The 20,828-nt window shown below is 43.9% G+C and overlaps 1 protein-coding gene across 1 annotated transcript in view; it reads left to right on the forward strand.

The window, feature by feature from the left end:
* Window positions 1–20,828, forward strand: part of LOC107122748 (synaptic vesicle glycoprotein 2C) — a 98,154-nt gene that overhangs the window by 45,622 nt on the left and 31,704 nt on the right. The gene's annotated exons all lie outside the window — the stretch shown is intronic.

Below are 20,828 nucleotides of genomic sequence, written 5' to 3' on the forward strand. Positions count from 1 at the left end.
ATCACTTCCATGTGATGTCATTGCTTTGGTGATGTGTGGCAATGTCTCTGTTTGGGGAAGGGGTTTCCCCTGCCAGCCAGCTGGCCAGTGGCAGGCAGAAGCCCCCCAAACTGGGGGATTCCCTTCCCAGACCTGAGGAATGGCAGCCCTATCTCAAGGTGATTTTACAATGTAAATAAAAATTAAATACCATAACATACATAAAAACCACTAGTTAAAATCAATATTTTTAAACTCCTGGTAGGCAGAACTAATCAAATGCTGTCACAAAACTGTTTTCAGCTACCTCCTAAAGGTAATCTTGTTCCACCTATACTGGCTTCCATTTTGTTCCTGAGCTCAATTCAAGGTGCTGGTGTTGACATCTAAAGCCATGTATGACCTGGGAGCAACATACCATAAGGACTGCCTTCTCCCACACGGATTTACCCGCTCACACCAATCATCCTTGGAGGCCCTGCTTTGGTTGCCCCCACTATCTGAGGGTAGAGGGGTGGCAACCCAAGAAAGGGCCTCCTCCATTGTGGCACCAAAACTGGGAAGATTCATTTGTTTCCCTCTATCGGTGTCTTTTGCCAGTAGGTGAAGACTTTTTTGTGTCATCTGGCATACCTGCAATAACAGTTTTGGCTTTCCAGTTTGGTGTAGGAGAGCCAGTTTGGTGTAGTGGTTAAGTGCACGGACTCTAATCTGGGAGAACCGGGTTTGATTCCCCACTCCTCCACTTGCTCCTGCCTGGATATATATATATATAGTAGTGTTTTTATGTTCGCTGCTTTGTAGACCCTGATTGGAGGAAATGGCACATAAAAATGTTTTAAATTAAAAAAAAAAAGATGGAGAGTGAGGGGGCCAGGCGCACCTGCCTGGGAAGGTTGTTCCATAATAGTGGAGCTGCCACTGAAAAGGCCACTGAAAAATTATGTAAACCAAACCTCTACAAAAGTAGGTGATCACATGTAGGACCTGGTTTGTATTGGAGGTCATCTTAGGGTGGGGAGAAGTTTTCACTGCTTCTCTACTATTCTATATTGGTTTTGTCCCCTTGCTGAATGAATGACCCAGAAAAGAGTCTGAGGTATGTTGTAAGAGTGTCTTGAGATTTACAGCCTGGTCCTGTTCTTCATTTTACTGCTGCAGCACATGCAGTATTGGATTATCTGACTACTAAGCAGCTTGGGGCATAGCTTTTCTATCACTTGCCTTTAAACATCTGGTAATGACTCTACTATACTACCTGGACAGGGCAAAGTTGGATGGTGCAATAGGGGAGAATGGGGCTGCTACACTGGTTCTTTATCATGAGATTCAGTTGCCCAGCACCGTATAGATGTCGGTGGAGATGTTTACTTTACCAGTGCAATAAATATGCATAAAAGTAATTGTGATGGTTTCATGGGGCTAGACTGCACCCCAGGATCCTCTGTCATTTTCCCACCTTCTCCACTGCACTGGGACTCAATGGGAAATAGTTGTCCAAGAATTCTAACTTTGGGTATAAAACCCACTAAAGGCTGTGGCAGCTAATGGAGGTATGAGATAAACTGAAAGGGACAATTCAACAAGGACTAAGAACATAGTTTATGTAATAAAATTCAAGCTAAACAGTGAACCAGGAGATTGTGCAGTATATGCCAAAGGTGGGTGGCGGGGAATCCTTTCCTAGGCAGGCTTTTTGTATTATGTTATTATGCAACATAATATAACCATAGAGTTTTCATTCATCCTAGAACATTGGCCTGGCATGATGGCATCATTTCTGATTTCCCTGGAAGTAACATTGTACATCAGTGCAATGGTAAAGAAATTGTCCCCCCTTCCAAATACTCCCACCAGGTGGCAAGATATGGCTGGCAACACTTTCTCTCCTCGCCTTTCTACTTCAAACTGTCAGATCTTAACCTGTTTCCCATTGCATAGCTCCTATTGGCTGGTTCAGAGCACCAATCTCATTGGCTGAAATTGTATTGTTGGGATAAATGTCTCTGCTGTACCTATCACAGTCATTACACTAAATTTTTTTTAAAAATATTACAAGCTAGTGACCTGCAAGACTCAGAGGGAAGCCTTCCCCTTCAGATTTCTCCACTTTCACTCCCCAGCCTTGTTTTCTCCTCTCTGTCTCTGCCTTTCCCCACTGTAACGACTGCTACTTTCCCACAAACCTGCAGACATGCTGGGATTGCCAAGGCAACACCTCAGTGCTTATTGTGATCTTGTGAGATGCTGCAAGACCTCATTCAGCATTATTCGTTTGGGGAAGTAACCCTGTCTTTTTGCAAAGTTTTGGGGGGTTTTATACAAATGTGTAGGTATGCACAGAGTAGTAGAAAAGTCACCCTTATCAGTACATGGCACATTGTGTGGATTTCTTGCTCACTGTGTGGATTTCTTGCTCTGCACTCTGCAGAATCAGATATATTTATTCAGAAGGAGATATAAAGATTGCTCTTGATGTCTGACAATATCAAAACTCATTACTCTTAAAACTGAATTGGTTTTCCCTTTTGATTTTTTGCTGAAACATTGTTCGAACTGGATTGTCCAAAACTGTACACATCTATTTATAGGAGCTTTTAAAAATCAACTCAATGTAGCTTTTAAAAGGGTACATTTTAAATGAACAGAGTTGACAGGTTTTTTGGGGGGAGGGCAGTCACTTGTAATAAAATGATATTGCACAGCACCAGACTGGAAAGGTTTGTACAATTATGTATGTATTTATTAATTACTGAATTCATTTATACCCTACCTTTCCCCCCAGTGGGGACCCAAAGCAGCTTACATCATTTTCCTCTCCTCCATTTTATCCTCACAACAACCCTGTGAGGTACGTTAAGCTGAGACCGTGTGACTCACCCAAGATCACCCAGCGATCTTCCATGACATGAGTGGGGATTCGAACCCGGGTCTTCCGGATACTAGTCCAATACTCTTAACCACTGCACCATGTTGGCTCTCACCGTTTTGGTCATATAAATAAAAGTATAATTTATAAAGAAAAAAGTTAACCTAGCAAGTTATTTGGAAGTAGAAAGTAACCATTTTAAAAACAATGTGAGGCTTTCCAATTGCAATCTTTGTTTTCATGTTGTAGATTACAGTTTGTTGTGTACAAGGTTATTGAAACTGTATATTGTGGTAGGAAAGAAAAGCTGGAGGGGATACTTTGCAGAAACCTCGTAAAGGTTTGCTGCTAATTCATATGTCTCTATTTTTATGCATTTTAAAGGGCTCTGACTGAAGAACAGCACTGAGCCAGACCCAATCAAGGACTGCAGAGATGTTGTGGGTATATAAATCTCGGGGGCCGCTGACTCACTCAGCCATAGAGTCAGCTCAATTATGTGCTGCAATCCTTGTAATGAGATTTTCAATGGTATCAGCTTTGCATTAACCCGCGGTGGCCTGTTCAGCCTTTTTGTTGTATAATTAGAGCACTACCGATCCAAGTTCATGTTGTCTCTGATCTGCCTTGAACTGTTTGTGATAGGAAGTTCATTATAAATGTTTAATAACTGGAATTCAGCCCCCCCCCCGAAATTACCCTGTTCTGGTTAAAATGTTTGGTGCAAATGTAAGTTAACCTTGTTTCAGATCTTTGCCCAGTTGTGGGACAAAGTCTGATACTTAGTTTGATCTGCAGTCAATGAGAAAACAAAAGTTTCCATAATTTATAAAGAACGAACATAGAACACTATGATTATATAATTCTAGCTCTTTGGGTTTTCTCCCTTCTTTTCCTTTCCCTCTTCTCCATTATTTTCACCTTCATGTTTTACATGCCAAGTCTCCCCCTTTGTACCTTTCTAATTTCAACAGTTTCTTCCTTTCCTCAATTTAATAATAAAAATTATAGAAAGGGGGGGGGGAACAACCTTACAATCATCAGCAGACATTGGCCCTGTGAAAGCCATCATCTTAACCTTTTCAGTACCTTATCCAGCTATGCCCAATAGGAAAAAATATAATAATTCTTATTAATGTATGTATGTATTTATTTTTTGAATTCATAGTCTGTCCTCCCCCCGAACAGGCTCAGGGCAGATCACAACAATAGTTAGGCCATTTGACAACACAGACACAATAATAGATAGTTAATTTAAGCATTAAAACAGCATTTAAAAACAGTATCAGATCTCATTGGCTTAAGTTACTCATATCTAAATTGGATTGTAGCTATAGTACATTACATATTAGGATCCTAAACTGTTAATCGATAAAATGAGTATGTTTGTCTTTTTCACTCTGTGGAGAATCCAGGCAGTCTGACTCTGGTTCGAATTGCGCTGTATTAGTCTCTGCTGATGCTTTTTCCTACTATTTGCAAGGTATAATAAAGCAGAAGTAGTGTACTTTGTTACATAAGACTCAATATCAAATATCTTCATCAGAATAAAAAACAGTGAGATTTGGGCAAATAGCTAGACAACACAAGGATTGATTCATATCCCTTTGTTTATGGCAGGCCAGCTGATCTGCCCCCATTGTAACTTGTACTGTGTGCAAGAATAAAAAGATGACTATAGACAGCCATATTCACAGAGGTCATATGGAGAACCCTAATTCTTTCACACTTGCATAATAGACTAGTTAGTTTTCTTTCATCATCTATATCTGAAAGAAATGCTTTGGCTAAAGATGGTCCATATAGATGCAAAATCAGGACAGTCTTAGTGCAGCGTGTGACTCAATTTATTATGAGCATTCCCTCCTGCTAGCAAGGGAAACCAGACCTTGTGTTTTCTAGTCATTAACAGCCTCCTGATTACCCATCCATTGCCACCTTTCCCAACTGCCAAAATGGGACAGATGGTAGCCTCCTTCTCCAGACAGTCTTGCAGTGTTCTCCAGTTTCTCATGTGTGTTATATTTTCTCAAATGAAAAAATAGGTATTTTTGTATTAAAAAAACTATAGACCTGTGAAATAAAACAGAAAAGTAAATGGGTTTGGAATTATTTATTTTAATACTTAAATTATTGATAATTGTATTAATATAATATAATTATATTATTATTATATGCTCAGTAATATAATTATTTTAATAACTAGTTTTGGCTTCCTATCTATTTTATTGGCTATAGTGTAATTTTTTTAATGTACAATGTAGATAATATCTGCTTTCTGTGATGAAGAGATGCATTTTGCGGAGCAGAAGGAGAAATCAATAAATTTGTGCATTCCAAAAGAGATGCGGGGCTATTTCTGTATCATAGCTTTAATTGTTGTGGATATTGATCAAAATATAGGCTCCATTCAGCCTTCATATAATTTAACTGTCTGTTAAATCTAATGTCCTTATCACTAAGGAATCTGGTACTACTGGGTAGGAAGCCAAAAGACACACGTTTTACACCCTCACATAAAGCAGCAATCAATTGTTTCTTACCCTGGTTTATTTGCAGGAATGTTGCTAGAACTACATTTAGAAATAGTAAAATTTGAGTAAATTTAGAATGATGTACTCAATGTACACTGAGTAAACATTAGAATGATATCGTTATTTGTTTTTGATTGAATGGTGTAATTTGATTTTATGGCTTAGGTTTGGGTTTAAAAGGCCTGTTGTCAAATATAGGTTATATGCATTTGTCTATATACTAACAATGGCTTTTTCTAGGCTATGGGAAATGAACATATAACCTTAAATCGTGAACCTCAAAGAGAGATTAATAAAAGACTAGGAAAGATTTGCATCTCACTCCTGACTCTAAAGATAGCCTATAACAAGATGTGGTAGGATTCTGGAATGAGACATGCTCCTAATAAGATTAATACTTGAGTTTTTAAAATACTAAACTCTTAAGATCTTTATGTGTTATAATTTCTGTAATGTGCAGTGATTGTGGGTTGGATCCGGCAGAAAAGCTTGTGTGAAGTAGTTGGTGGAGTGGATCTGTCCTCCCGCCTTCTTCAAGGGGCTTGCTGTTTGTCCCAAACATAGTTGCTGAGCTTTGGGAGAGCCTCATAAATAGAAAATGCATCACAGTATGAGGAACTGCAGTGACAAGGGAGCATCGTGTAAAATCACCTTCTCCTTCTTCCTCCACTGATATAAGCCGTCAGTGGAAGATGGAGAAGGATGCAATTTTACTTGAGTTTTCCCTTCACTGTTCCAGTTCCTTGCACTGTGGCACATTTTGCTTGTAAGACTGCTGACCCCCCAGAGAGGATTTCCAGGCCTGACTGGGGAAGAGGAAGACAAAAAAAGAGCCACTCTACCAACTCCTTATGCGAACTTTTCAGCTAGATCCAATGTTGTGTCTGTTGTATGTAGGGTTGCCAAATCAAAACTCCCTACCGGCGGGGGATCGTCTTGCCGGTCCGGGAGCCGCTCTGGGAAGCGCGTGCGCGCCGCCAGGACGTCACCCAGAAGTGACGTCACACGCTGGGCGGGGCCACGCCATTTGAGGGGAAAACTCTTTGTTTTCCCCTCAAATGGCGTGGCCCCGCCCCCAGCGTGCGACGTCACTTCCGGGTGACGCGCACACTGGGGCGGAGTTCCCCCCGGGCCCTGATTCCCCCGCGTCGTGTGACGGGCCTCCGGGGCGGGGGGAATTCCGCCCTACCGGGGGGGTTGGCAGCCCTAGTTGTATGCTTTTTAAAAAAGTAAATAGTTACTAAGGAATGTTGTTTCTAGGGTTGCAATAAAACAGTCCGTGCTATAGTGAATGTATAGTATTGGTTTACACTCATGATAGAAGGCAAATATACGTCTATGTTTCCTGAAGCAATCTCTGCTCAGTCCAGATATTGGAGACTGTGAACCTGTTGTAGGAGGAAACCACAAAATAATGCTGCTGTTTTGATTTGTCTCTCATGTTTTCATTCGCATATTCCTAATACATAAATACAAGCAATAGCAGAGAAACACCGAGGGACGATTCCAAAACAATTTATTTGTAATTTAGCTATGCCTTTTTGCACAGCTGTTGTCCTTTCTCTGGGATTAGTAATTTCTTTCATTTGAGAACAAATTTACAAGAGTGTAACTCTAATTAGGTTTGGATTGCTCTGTGAAAGTCTTAGTAATGTAGATATGGTTATGGAGGAAGCAGGAAGGGCCCGGGTAGTCGAGGCCCGCCATTTGTGGGGCCGGGCGGGGAGGAAGAGGCTAGCCAGATGCTAGGTGGGGGTGGGTGGGACCAGGCGAGCGACGGGAAGAGAGGTGCCTTCCCTCCCTCCCCAGGCCAATGGCCAAGCAGTGGGATGGTCAGGGAGGGGAGGCCTTTAAAAGTGGGGCAGGCCACTCGCCACCCCCACCCGACCTATGGAGAAATGAGAGCTGGGCAGGGTGATTGAGTCAACGGGTGGTGTTTGGATCCGCCACCCAGACATCTCCCACTGGATGGAGAGCTTGTTCTGGGCGTACAGGGTGCATCTACCTGCTTGGGGTATGGACATCTGGCTACATGGAGTCCGTCATTCCCTACTCTCTTGGCTACAGCTGTAGGGGCATTGGCGGGAGTACGACCACGGGGTTCGTCCTGCTCTTGTGGCGGTAAAAACATGGGGCCGCATCCGTTTGCGGAACTTGGCCTGCGTGCCATTTTCTGGAGGTGGGGATCCCTTTAAGGGTCTTGGTGTGAGGGCTGAAGGGAGCAAGTAAACGCAGGGACTAACAGCGATTGCCCTCACTATCAGATGGCAGGGGAGTTCATGAAGGGGCAAGCGTCCATGTGAACCCCAGTTACCTGCCATCCCACAGTCTCTACCCATGCTGGCTGGCTGGGTAACGGGTACCTTGGCTGACGGATGGTTCAGCCAATGGATCGGATTCGGTGGACCCATGCTGTGCCAGTGCCTATTACAGCTATAACCAATAAAGTTGTGGCCAATTTTATCCACTTAATTTCCAAAGAAAATGTTGTGTGAGTGGTCAATTTAAATGGGGCAGTATAAGACTGGCCAAGCCTCTTCATCCCAAATGAGACCTGGAACCGCAAATGCCCTGACCTGGATAGCCCAGGCTAGGTTGATCTTGTCACATCTCAGAAGATCCTTGGAGACCACCAAGGAAGTCTAGTACTGCTATGCAAAGGCAAGAAATGGCAAACCATCTCTGAATGTTTCTTGCCTTGGAAACACTGTGGGGTTGCTATAAATTGGCTGCAGCTTGATGGCAGAAAAAAAATTGAGGAAATGCACAGTGCAGTATGGTGTGGTTAGCATGTCAGACTGGCATCTGGGAGACCCAGGTTTGAATCCCCACTCTGCCATGGAAGCTTCTTGGGTAACCTTGGGCCACTCTCACATTTGTAGCCTAACATACAGGACTGTTGTGAGGATAAAATGGAGGTGAGGAGCATGATGTGAGTTCCTTCTGGTCCTCATTGGAGAGAAAGGTGGAGCATTGTTTTACAGGCTTTGTTATGAACTTAAGATGTTCAGAAGGCTAAATCTAAGTATCTTCTGACCTTTTACGCAGAGTGGCAAATTAGGTTATCACTGGGGGTGCATTTCCAAAACTTTAAAATATCAAAAGATACTATTTGCAGGTGTGAAATGCTTGGACAGATAATTTATTCAGCACTTTTCATGTTAAAGGAGCAAAAAAAAAGAATATTAATGATATCAAAGCTAAGTATGATCAGTAATGTAATATACTTCTGTTCCATGATAAACCAAAGAGTTCTCTTGCTATACTTAGGGTTTCCAGATCCCCAGTTGTGGTGGAGTTTCCCCCAATTTTAGGGGCTTCAATCCACCACTGACCAGCTGGCCAGCAGGGGAAGACCTACCCCTGAACAGCCCCTTTCCTTGTTGACATTGTCAGCACGATGACATCATCCGGAAGTGACGGCATCATGCCCAGCATATCGCACAGCAACACTCTAGCATTTTGGCCAAAAACTCTATGGTTGTTTGTTTATTTATTGAGTTTATGAATTGCCCAGTCCCTGAGAGCACAAGGCTCTTGGCGATATACAGCAGTTAAAAACAATGTTAAAATCAATAAAATCTATATATCAGTTACAGAATCTCAGATGGTGTCAATATTTATCTTGACCCACTCTGGACTATGTTGCCATTCCGCAGGTAGGGCGAGGAGGGGGCAAAGTGAAAAGGTGGAGGAAAGGAGAAGGGTGCCAACTACTATGGAACTGTTGCTGTCCTCAACCAAGGCCTGGCAGAATATCTCTTTCTTACAGACCCTGTGGAATTGCATTAAGTCCTGCAAGGCCCCGGTGGTATTTGGCAGAGAGTTCCACCAGGTCAGAGCCAGGGCCAAAAAAGCCCTGGCTGTGGTCGAGGGCAGCCAGATATCTTTGGGGCCAGGGATCACCAGTAGGTTGTTTTCCACAGAGCATAACACTCTCCTGGGGACATACCAGAGGAGGCAGTCCTGAAGAGTTTTTGACCAAAATCCTAGAGCGTTGCTGCGTGACATCCCTGGTGTGATGACGTCACTTCCGTGTGAAGTCATCAAACGGCACATGCATTGTGCATGCACCAGAAGATCCCGTGACAGACCCGGAAGCTCCCTGCTGGAAGACCAGTAAGACCTGGCAACTCTAGCTATACTTAGATTCATTGTGTGTTTAGAATTTATAAGACTGTTCAGTAAACCCAGAATTGACATTTGCAAGTATGTGTGGTGTAGTTCTAGATAGGTTCTTGGACTTGCGTGGATCCCGATATCTTCTGAGTAACTATTTTCATACAAATTGTGTAATGTGGGAAGAATATCACTTTTGGAGGTAATAAACTTAGCTGTGGGGGAAAAAATCCTAATCTTTGCATTACTAGAAATCAGATGGCCATGGAATTTATCTCAGAATTCTCTTGGAGCAATCTTATAGTCCAAATTTAGATTGCTAGAAGGATACTGGACTTTGGACAAGGCTTCATGACCCCAGTGTTACTTAACTAGGCAGTCACCTAATTAGTTGGGGGAATTCACTTTAAGGAGATAGAGTGAGAGGGGGTAACTGGGATTCTCCACATATATCTACCAGGATTTTTCCCTTAAGAGAACTCTCAAATAAACCGGGCAGATGTTCAATTGGAAAGGTTTTTATTAAAAGAAAATTGAAATGAACGGAAATGCATATACACACACACTCACTAAAAACATATACAAGAGCTAACTAAGAGGAAATCAGGGAGGAAAGAAGGAAAGCTTTTTAAGGAAGGGTAATATTTATCAATGGGGCCGCAGTGGCTCAAAGGTTAAGATGCTGAGCTGCAGACCAGAAGTTCAAGACCCTAGTACTGCATGATGGAGTGAGCTCCTGTCTCTGTCCCCAGATCCCTGCCAACCTAGCAATTCGAAAGCAAGAAAATGCAAGTACATAAATAGGTACCGCTTCGGTGGGGAGGTAACAGCATTCTGTGCACCTCGGTGTTTAGTCATGCTGGCCATATAATCATGGAAAGGTCTTTGAACAGCGCTGGCTCTTCGGCTTGGAAACGAAGATGAGCACCGCCCCTTAGAGTCGGATTCAACTAGCTCTCTAGCAAGGGTAACCTTTACCTTTACCTTAATATTTATCAGTCTTTAAGATGTCTACAGAAGCAGCAAGATGAAGAGCAAAACAGCTGGCATTTTGTTCTGTGCAGGAGAGAAAAAGAAACCCGCATAGCGGGGGTGCATGTGGTTGCACAATACACACTGCATCAGTGGCTGGGTGCTCTTGATATAGGGCAAAACACACCCTAGGGCAAGCTGATGTATTTGCCCAAAAAACAATAACTTGATGGGGTTTCTTGAGGTGGACAAAAAGTATGAAAGGGGCTTGATAACCCTGCAGACACTGGATGGGAAAGCTAATGGTCTTGGTGAAAGAATAGAATTAAGAGTTGATTAACTGTCAATTAGGGTAAGTGGGTGTGGAGGAAGTAAGGTTGGACTTGATGAAATTACTCCAAGGTGAGTCAATAGATCCCGATGGACCCATTGTCTGATCAATTATGCATCTTTCCGGGATGTGGAGGGGACACTAGACAGTCAGCCGCTCTGACTCACCTTCCAAAATAGTTGCCCGGGCTTGTTCCTGACTGGCATCCATTTTGTTTCATTTTGGGCCAGGCTGTGTCCTGTATTTATTATTTTTGGAATTAAGAGGGGAGTTTCTGACTCTCTAAACTAAACTCTGCAGGAGGAGGGATCTGACTGCTAACACCAGCTTCTCCCATTACATCAGTTATAGCTCTTCGACTCATTTTTTAATAATAGCTGAGACAGTGAATTAGATTTCTGGGGAAATGTTTCCAAATGTCATAATTATTATTAAATGCCAGCAAATCCATGCCGAGCTAGGAATTCAATAAGCTACATAAATGATCCCACATGAGGACATCAGTTTAAATGTATTACTGCCTTATTTTATTGAATTGCCACTGCTTGTTAATGTAAGAAACTAATGGCAACAACAGGAGAGCCAGACGGTCTCACAAACTGCAGAGGAGGCTGTAATCCTGTTTCTGGGCTATACCTCTATAGGTGGCTGACAAGTGATCCGTCATTCATTCAAGAAACCTTTTCTGCATAGAAAGCTAGATACCAATATAGAGCCTAAGAACCAGGCTAGGTTTTTTTTTGGGGGGGGGGGTTAAAGTTCAGGAATGTTTGTGGGAGGAGGAAAAGATTTGCTCTAGAGGAGCACTCAGTCACCAACAGTCTGGACAAGTGTAATCTTAAAAGAAGATTCTCCCTTATCTGTTGTTTTTGAGAAAGAGGCAATAGATTAGAAGAAAGGACCACTTGTAGCATTAATATGCTTCAGTTGTGACTTGTATTGTGATCACCCTGGGGTCCCTCACCCTCTGTCCCCCATCTTGTTAGAAGACAGCCAGTGGCTGAGAGCGCCCCCCTTCTTCCTCAAATCTCCTGAGACTTTGGGGTCTCAAGTAGACTGCCATCACTCAAGATATCCCAATACTCTGCTCCCCAAAAACATCCCAGTACTTTTGAGTCATCAGAAAGGGAGATGGGTGTGCACGTAAGGCGGTCCAAGCAGCTAAGCAAGTGGGCAAGGGTTCCATGTAGTCAAAGCACCTTTAAAAAAAAAGGCTTTTATTTACTAGCATACAATTTATATACACGACCAACATAGATGAACTGAGAATGCATCAATATATAAAGAGAGAGGTTACAGAATGCTCAGAAATAAATCCAAAAGAGAACAGCTAACTATCCTAAACTTAATGCCGTTACTTTGGCATTCAGTCCCCCCCCCCCCAAAGAATGGTCATGAAGTGCCAATGCAAAAAAGGGCATTCTCAGTCATGGCGCCAAAACTTTGCGACAATGTTATAACTTTGCTGCCCTGGAGACCCTGAATTGGGTTGAAAAGGCGGCATAGAAGTGCTTTAAATAAATAAATAAGTGGCAGGAAACTTAACAGAGGATGTTATCTCCTGTTTCCAGATTCTGGCACACTCTCTCCAAACAAACACACTATTTTAACTCTTTGCCTCCCAACTGAGAGGGTCTCTGTGAGACCAGTCCTTGTTCTGTGGGGCTGGCCCTCCCGACTTTAGGGTTCCAAGGTAAAAATATTAAAACCTAGCCATCCTGGCTTCCTACTGAAGAACCAGGCACATAGTGCAAGCCTCCTGTTTCTCAGCAATCGATCGCCATGTATGTTACTGTCAGCTACGCTGCCATGGGGGTTGGGGAGCTTGGTCTGTATCTGGTTAATTGCTACTGCATTCCTTTCTGTGCTTGTTCTGCTTTGCGCAGAAATGCTTATCTATACAGATGTGTAGGAGGGAGTTGTATTGTCTGGGTTTTTCCTAGGTGCCGTGGGAGAGTGTTGGTTCTCAGCTTTAGCTACCTAATGGTCTCCAAGCTTTATCCCGCGTGCAGGAGGGTGCCTAATTGGACAGTGCTCTGGGGTGTGTGCATACGAATACCCTATATCCTATTATGCCCATGGGGCCGCTGCCATTCTTAACAGTGCTTATGTTACTGCATCTATAGCTCTGCAATAAAAGTATTACCATTCCTGAATGTGTGTACTTCATTGGTGGCTGTGGGTTCTGACAGTTACCTGTCTTTCTTCATGCATGTGACTTAAGGATTTTATGAGAGAGTTCACACAGGTATGTGTATTTTTTAAAGGCAAACAGCTTCTCATCCATGACAACCTGAAATTTCCAGCTGTTTCAGTTCTGGACTTAGTTGAGCAGGACATGCCAGAGACTGAACTAGGTGAGAGGCTGGTGGTTTTGTTACAAAGACCTTTAAAAGATCAGGACTACCAACTCACTTTTCATTGGTATTAAAAGTACCATTAGAGCTTTACTAACTGCTCCACTACCATAAGAGCAGTTTGTTTAGTGTATGATCCAGCCTGAGTAAAGAACTTTTATACTCTATATATCTCATAGTAACATGTGGCCCCCATCTGTGGATACCTAAATCTGTGGATCAGGACCACAGTGATGCTAAACAGATTTTTCTGCAAACTTGGGAGACTCTCAAAAATGCATTGAAGGTTTAAATTCCCTCCATGTCTGCCTCAAATTCCTCCCCAGTTTAGCTGGTGGTGGCCGCCACTGCAGGGAAGCAGTTCAGGCCCAGTTGCCATAGTGGAGGACATTGGGAGCTGCTGTGGGCCTGGCTAGAGATGCCACGACTGGTTCCTTGCCTGGTGGTGGCAGTGGTGGATGCCAGGAACAGCTCCTTGCCTGGCTGTGGTGGCAGCAGACATTGGGAGAGGCTCCAGGCCCAGCTGCCATGGCGGCAGATGCCAGGAGAGGCTCTGGGTCTGGCTGCTGCATTATAGTACTTATAGTACTACTCCAGGCCTGGTTGTGGAGGCAGAAGACACCGGGAGCCTCTCTGGGCTCAGAGCAGCTCCCAGGCACCATTGCTGTTTTGTTGTTGTTGTTGTTGTTCAGTCGCACAGCTGAGTTGGACTGTTCGCGTCCCCATGGCTAAAGGTGGGTGGTTGGGGCCTGGAACCGCTATGGGGGGGAAGATCGGATCCCCCCATGAGTCCCCCCCACTGGCCTTAAGGGGAATCCACAGTGATGGGGGGATTCCCCCCCCCCGCAGGTATCACGGGTCACCACTTGTACCATATAATACAGTGCAGAAAACTGTGGAGTTTCCTGAACATGTCTGGTGTGTCTCAGATTTTTGTTCATTGTAGAATATAGCCCTCCTGTAATAATAATAAAGGCAGAAAATGTAAACCAACTGGCCGGAACTAGCCAAGAATAAGTCCATATCCCACAATTAACTTACTGAAAAATCAAAAATTGTGTTGTTAGTTTACATCTTAATGCTGTAATAGTGCCACTCTGTGGCAGTATGGTTAACAATGCATTTAAATTTGCCAACAGTAGTTCTGTATCTAAATCTTCTGAAAAACTTTGCTAGTGTTTTTATGAGTCACTCTTACCAATTTTAACTATCATAAGAATATTATAAGAGAATCTAAATAATCCACTGCCAAAATATTTACTATCAACTGTCAAAAAATCTTGGCCTGTGCCAAGTGTGCATGAATACAGGATTAGTTAAACAAACAGCTCTGTAATAAGCATTTGCACTCAAAGTGACAGCATGCCTAGTGTGGCTCCTGGCTGTGCGGTGGCTGTCGGGCCCAGCACGGTGTCACGACAGGGCCAGTGGGGCAAGGCAGAGAGGGAGAGTTTACAGTCCAGTCCAAGAGTCAAGCCAGAGAGATCAAAAGAGTCCGAGCAAAAGTCCCAATCCCACAAAGACAAGCCGTAGTCAAGCGTTACCGATAGTCAGAGTCCATACAAGCAAGTATCGTAGTCAGGAAGTGTAACCGAGGATCAAGAGCCAGAGGGGTTGTCAAAACACAGACTGGAGTCAGGAACTGGGAAATCAGTCAGGAGCCAAACAGAGTTAGAGGTGCAGAGCTTGTGGTCCAATGAACAAGTTTGCCAGCACAGTTTGCTAGCAGCCAGCAGTCAGATAGCGTGCTGGGTCGTTATCTCATTAGCACGGCTTTGTGAAGTTCTTGATTCTGTTAGTAATCAGGGTTTAATGATTGCCAACCGCGCAAGCGTGCCTCCTTGCGCCTGGTTGCCAAATCCCGGCATCTCTGATTCCTCAGCCGGTCAACAGGTGGTGGAGAATAAGGTGGCGTGTTGCTGGGGCCAGGCATTGCCTGATCGGCTTGAGGTGCAAACTGTCCTGGGGTTTGGCGTTCATCCTCCCCGGCACTTAGGTTTGGTGAGGACTCTCGTGCTTCTGATGATGTTAAAGGCACGGAGTCCTCAGTTTCAGAGCTCCCAGGTGCCAGGTCGGGTACAGGCATGACACACGGAGCCCTGGGCTGTGCTCCCACTGGGCCCAGCACAATTCCTGGGCTGTGCAGCCACTGCTGCTGAGCCCAGTACAGAGCCCTGGGCTGCGCAGCCACCAGCCGCATGAGGAAAAAAAAAGAGTGTTCTCTTCTCTGCACTTGCACAGAGAATGATACCTTATGGGGGGGGATTTAAATCTCCTGTGTATTTTTAAAAAATTAACAGACTTTTTTTTTGCAAACCTGGGGAATGCCCCAAGTTTGCAGAAAAAAAAATCTCTTTTAGCCTCTGTGTGGCCCTGATCAGCAGATTTAGTTATCCACAGATGAAGGCCACGTGTGGTTAATATTATATAGTTGTGATGCCAGTGTTACAACAGGGGTCATTCCGTAGAAAAAGAAGTGCAGGAGCTCATTAGCATAACTTATTTGCATATGCCATACCCCCTGACATCACCGGAAGTGTGTTAGAAGGCAATACCCACCACTCAGCCTCCACTGGACTGTTTTGGATTGCTAGCTATTGGGGGGGGGATGTGCAGATCTGCCCTCACAAAGGAGGGAGAGCTTGTACCTGAATAAAACTTGGTCTTAAAGGAGCCACTAGACTGTTTTGGATTGCTAGCTTGCAGAGGAGGGAAAGCTTGTACCTGAAGGCGGGCGGGCGGGGGGGGGGGGCTCTGCAACTTACCTGGCTGTTTCTTGCTCCTCGTGGCTCGATTGAGGGCTGCTGGGAGCAGGGTGTGGGACTTGTTGCATGTGCCCGCCCCCTGGGCTCCTTACTGCTGGAGCTCCGCTCCTGTGCGCTCCCGCAGGAAATTACCCTCTCTGTAATTTCAGGGTGGTTTACATCAATTAGTATAAACATAGTTAAAGGTAAAGGTTCCCTTGCTCGAAAGCTAGTCGAACATAGTTAGAACAATGTTAAAATGACAGTTTAAACAGGATAAACTCATAAAATACCATGTAAAAACAAATAGATCAGATGTCAATTCAGATTGTTTAAAATACAGTGGTAGGTGCCCTGATGTCTATTCAGATTCAGGCCACTGGTGGGAGATCGGAGGGAACGTCTGCCGTCTCGGCCAGAAACCCGATCTTGCAGGCCCTGAGGAACTGTTTCTTCTAACACTCTTCTACTTAAGTCTGTGTTTTCTTTGGATCTTTATTCCAACATGTCTTCTGTCCATGAGGAGTATTTTTTAATTTACTGACAGAATAGATATCTCACCAGCATTGTTGTGTGCTGAATCCCATTGGAGGATGTGATCTGATCCAAAACCTTTGTGTGCATAAACATTTGTTATATGCAACACAATAATTTGGAGCTGGTCTGTTTTGAAAATGTTTCTCTCATTCTAGGTTAATAACTGCTCAGAATTTTAAAAAGCAGTCTGGAAAAAGCAGCCTACCCTAAGCTAGAATTTGGTATTTAAGTAAGTGACTCTGTATAGATAAGAATCTTTGTACATTTTGCCATTGATCTGCCCTACGCGCTAATGCCATTCTGTAATCTGTCACTGCAGGTTGGGTGATTCATTTGGTCATTTCTTGTAATCAGTAGAGTGAGAAGGTGATATTCAATGTGAAGCTACTGCAGAGGCTGGAAAATGCAGCTACTGTAGGTTTTGTTTTATGCCACAGCCCAGGAAACCTGTTCCCAAGATGCACTTGGGCCTATTGTTTTAACAACCCATTGCCCCTTGAAACTGGATGCTGTTTTCAAGATTAATGGCTTTGGAATTCAGCATTTGCAGGGAACAGGGGTGAAGTTTGACTCGGCAGAGCCGCACTGCTTTCTGAATGAATCAGACAGAGTGCATATATTTTCCAGTTTCGTCATAGAAAAGGAATGGCAGATGCAAATTGGATTAATGCCAAGAACATACATATTTTTGGTACCAGAATGTATCTTTGGATAATCTGTCTGAAATACATTATTCATACATTAATAAAATGTCCATAGGTTCTGGGATTTTCAGTCATGAGCCCATGGAAATATGTATTTCTATCTATTAAATAACAAAAAGACCTACTGAATTAAAAAAACACCCACCTCTCACATACTTTAGCTTGCTGATCAATTGAAACATATGTACCAGAGCAGCCTGTCAAGACTAAAAAAATTGCCACTGACATTATTTGCTGTCTGCTTTTTATAATCACGCTATTGAAAATTTGAAAATCTGAATGAAGTAAAAGTATGTTGGTATACTGAATTGCTGCTGAGAGAAGGAAGCATCTGCCAACAGCAATGAAATCTGTAGAGACGCCCTTGGGAATAGTAGATGTGGGGGACTGGAGATCTAGAGGGGTTGAATTTTTATAGATCTGTATAGGATTGTGGAGCTATGAAGGATTAGCTTCTGTTTCATATGCAGTTGCTTTCTATACCCATATAACTTGATTGACACAAGAGAGTGATTTAAAGTAGAGTAGGTTTTTATACCCCACTTTTCTCTACCCTAAGGGGTCTCAAAGCAGCTTACAATAATCTTCCCTTCCCCTCCCCACAACAGGCACCTTGTGAGGTAGGTGGGGCTGAGAGAGTTCTGAGAGAACTGTGACTGGCCCAAGGTCACCCAGCAGGCTTCATGTGGAGGAGGAATGGGGAATGAAACCTGATTCTCCAGATTAGAGTCTACTGCACTTAACTATTACACCATGCTGGCTTTACAGATACATTGCTTTGAGGAAAAAGTTTATTCCAGATTGTTGGCAACTTTCTAAGTATAATCAAGACATCTCTTTACTTAAATTTCATCACTACTGCAAAACGTACTGTGCATGCCTCCCATCTGTACTTTCCTAGCTGCACTATCTTTACATATGTCATATTGTCTTGTGGTACATGAATTTTCAGTGGATTTTAGTATTCTAATTTGAGCATTATCCTGTACGGAGTAGCAAGCAGTCACGAAGAAGCAGTGTTGGGCTGGAAGGCAGGATTCAGCAGCAGCGATGCAGGCTCCTCCTTTCTTCTGTATGATATTGGCAAAATAGCCAGGACACCCCTCTTGTGCTTTCGACCAGGCAGTGCTCCATTTGGATGGCATTGACTCGTCCTCAGTTAAGGCTGGCCTGGCACCACCACCACCCTGCCCAGACACAGCACAACCAGGGCAGTCTTGTGGGGGATGGGGCTGCAGGCAGGTTGCAGGGATGGCTCCAGAGGAAAGAAGCAACCAAGCAGGCGTCTGGTGGGGACAGAGCTGTAAGCCGCTGGTAGGGTTGGCCTCTGAAATAAGAGGCAGTCCTGCAGACAGATGGTGAATAAAGACATCTGGCATAATGCCGCATAGGGGGTGGGAGGAACTTGCCCAAGCCAGTTGCAGCTTTTCTCCAACCCTGAGGACTTCTAGGCCAAGAGGGCATGTCATCCCACTGATTATTTACAGAGGGCCCAGAAACAGACCAGGGATGTTGTAGTGGATCCGTCTCAAAGTGCTAGGGGGCAGAGATCAGTGGAGAGGAGAGGAATCCTGGTGTTGTACCTTAATCTCCTCACTGAGGCCTAGTGGGCCCCCTAGTGATATCAGCAGGCAAGTGGTGGGCCAGGGGCAGGAAGAGCCCCAATGAGTAGGCCTAGCAAAACTGTCTTAGTTTCTTCCCTGTGCGGTTCATGGGAAATGAAGAGCGCATTTTGTTATGATACATGGGAATAATTGTTTTGTATTGGCATTAGAAAGCACTGCTGTGAATGCTAGAATGTCTGAATAGCTACACTTAAACAAACAGCAGATGGCACATTTCTGTAGTTGGTCTTAGGGGTAAACTACTCAATACGTTTTTTTAACGAGATGGGGCTGGGGCTGGCTTTTTGTACAGCCACACTGCAAATTCATGAAACATCGTTTAAACAGTCTGCAAAAGCTGGTTTAGGCAGATCGGGAGCCATGATGGAACGGGCTGGGGCTTAGATCAGTGCCAGGGAGGCCACCCTATGAGGGAAACAGTCAACAGGTAGCAGACTGAAGGTCATAGCTGGTCCACGGGAACATATGGGGGAACATGCATTCCTTGAGATACATGGACCCCAGGCTGTGCTGTGAAGGTCTTTAAAGGTCACAGTCAGCACCTCAGATTTATCTTATAACAAATTGGCAGCCAATGTACTGTTTCAGAATGGGTAAAGTGTTCCCATTGGCTCACCCCTGACAGTAATCAGGCTGCTGCATTCTGGACCTGCTGCAGTTTCCGGGTTGACATCAGTGGCAGTCCACTATATAGGATGTTAACAATCCAGCCATGATCAGGTGAGTCTAAGAAAGGACAGACCTGGTGATCCAAGTGCAGATGATAGAAGGCACTCTTGGCCACTACGCCAACCAGCTTTTCAAACAGCAGGGCTAGGTCTGTGAGCACTAGGGATGCCATTCCCCAGTTGGGGGTGGGAGATCCCCTGATTTTTGGGTCACTTCCCTGCCACCAGCCAGCTGGCTGGTGAGGGGAAATCCCAGCCCCAAACATGACATAATGATGTCACATGGAAGTGACATCATCATCACGGCGATGACGCCATGTGGTGATGCCCTGGTATTTTGGGCAAAACTCTGTGGTAAAACTTATTACATGCACATACATTGCATGCTTCCCCCCCCCACTCCCGGAAAGTCCCTTCCCCATTACTGGGTTGATCTGACCTGGTAACCCTAGGGAGCACCCCCAAGTTCTTAACCCCCTCTGCAAAAGCCAACTCTACTCCTTTCAGGACAAGTGAATTCAACTCCTTTAGAACATCAGCCTTCCTAAGCAGCCTTCCTGTCTTGTTTTGATTCAGCTTCAGCTTGTTCTGCCTTAGCCTCATGACTACAGCCTCAAAGCACCAGTTGAGTGCTTTGCAGCCCAGATTTCATGCATATCTAGGCAGGTGCTCTCCATATCAACCAAGGGCCCATAAACAAGCTAATATGTCCAATCTATGATTTCTCATGTCTAGAAGCTTTTCTCTGGCTTCTTTAGTGACCAGAACATGTTGGTGAGGAGGTGGAGAAACTTTGGGGGGCTAGCTACAAAGTGAGGTTTCAAAATAACTTGACCAAAGTTAGAATAGCAATTGGGGGGAAAGTATAAAATAAAACAAGTTGTTATCACAGAAGTTCACTGTATATGACAATTACCATGTTTCATCACAGTGTGAGTGTTCCGTATGGTGGCCCTTGTGAGGACAGAGAGGCAAGATATAAATCTTGTTAAATAAATAAATAAGCATTACATAATGAGAAGTACCTCAGGGATGCCATTTTGGTGGTATTTCCAATAGTACATCTTTTCCTGCTGTTACAATCAACTGAACATGATTTGGTGTGACAAAATATGACTATAACTGAGTGATGGAAATAGCTTAATGTAATCCTAACTTAGATAAATTAGTGTGAATAATTTCTGTGACAGTATCAACTACTCAGTGGATTCTGTGAGTCTGGTAATTGTGGACCTAAAATTGATATTTTATGCAGGTCTTCAGTTTTACTGACTGTCACTATGCTGTCTTATGGAGATAAGTACCTTAAATATGGTTGTTACAGTTTTAGAACTCTTAGAATTTGCTGGCGAAACTATTAATCATATGATACAAGAACACACAGACTTG

The sequence above is a fragment of the Gekko japonicus genome, unplaced genomic scaffold, assembly GCF_001447785.1.
Source record: "Gekko japonicus isolate JY-2015 unplaced genomic scaffold, Gekko_japonicus_V1.1 scaffold2760, whole genome shotgun sequence".
In the NCBI taxonomy this organism is placed as follows: domain Eukaryota; kingdom Metazoa; phylum Chordata; class Lepidosauria; order Squamata; family Gekkonidae; genus Gekko; species Gekko japonicus.